Source organism: Monopterus albus, unplaced genomic scaffold, assembly GCF_001952655.1.
Source record: "Monopterus albus unplaced genomic scaffold, M_albus_1.0 scaffold37.1, whole genome shotgun sequence".
NCBI classification, from domain to species: Eukaryota; Metazoa; Chordata; class Actinopteri; order Synbranchiformes; family Synbranchidae; genus Monopterus; species Monopterus albus.
The window spans coordinates 877822-878945 of NW_018127917.1; the positions used below are offsets into that span (position 1 = coordinate 877822).

Sequence of the window (1124 nt, forward strand, 5' to 3'; positions counted from 1 at the left end):
GTGTGTGTGTGTGGTGTGTGTGTGTGTGTGTGTGTGTGTGTGTGTGTGTGTGTGTGTGTGTGTGTGTGTGTGTGGTGTCATGATTCGGTTCTGTGTTGCTTCCTGTCAGGCTTTTATTTTGATGCTACGTCCTGTTTTGTTTCACCACAGTTTTGGTCTTTTTACTTTCTTCATCACCCGCATTAGTTTCACCTGCTCATTATAGTTTGCACCGCATCATAAGCAGCCTTCACCCACCAATCCCAGCCAGATTGTTCTAGACGCCACCTCTCACTCTCCAGCATTTTTCGGTTTTGGTACTTTGTGTTTTTGACTCGGCTTGTTCCTCTGACTATTCTGTTCTGCCTTGCCCTCTTGCTTCAGACTGTCACTGTGTATAATTATCGGACTTCCCTTTGGACTACGTATTTGGATTCCTCTGCTGTATGTGTTTGCTGGCTCTGATCTCGGACTGTTTATACCGACCTGTGATTTTTGTGTTTCACCGTGTCTTGTATGGTTTTGTTTAGCGTTAGTTCTCTTATTAAAGAGACGGTTTTGTTTTACATTTCCTTGTCTGGCCTTTTAATTGAGTTCACCCTCAACATTTTTGGCAGCATAACGCGCCGATTCCTGACATGTGGTGTGTGCGTGTGTGTTTGTCTTTATATACTTGTGCGAACCAACCCCTGATGGAACACCTTTCTTGTGTGGACATTTCATTGGTGACTTTCACCAATGCGGTTTTTGTACTATGATGGACTCTAAATCCTGACTGAAAATCCTCAAACAAATCATTCTTGTGCAAGTGGTCACATAACTGCTTTGCAACAGCTTTTTCAAGGATTTTGGAAATAAATGGGAGATTGGATATTGGTCTATAATTAGCTAGGACACCTGGGTCAAGAGTAGGCTTTTTGAGTAGAGGTTTAATTACTGCAAGTTTAAAAGCCTGTGGAACATAACCTGTTAATAGAGAGAGGTTAATCAGATCTAGTATGAATGTGTTGATTAGGGGAAAAACGTCTTTGGGCAGCCTGTTTGGGATGGGGTCCAGGAGACATGTTGATGATTTAGATGAAGCAATTGTTGAGGTCAACTCAGAGAGATCTATAGGGGAGAAGTAGTCCAAGTATAAATGACGT

General features: G+C 42.3%; 1 protein-coding gene across 3 annotated transcripts in view; it reads left to right on the top strand.

The window, feature by feature from the left end:
• Positions 1-1124, top strand: part of taok3a (TAO kinase 3a) — a 63746-nt gene that overhangs the window by 35367 nt on the left and 27255 nt on the right. The gene's annotated exons all lie outside the window — the stretch shown is intronic.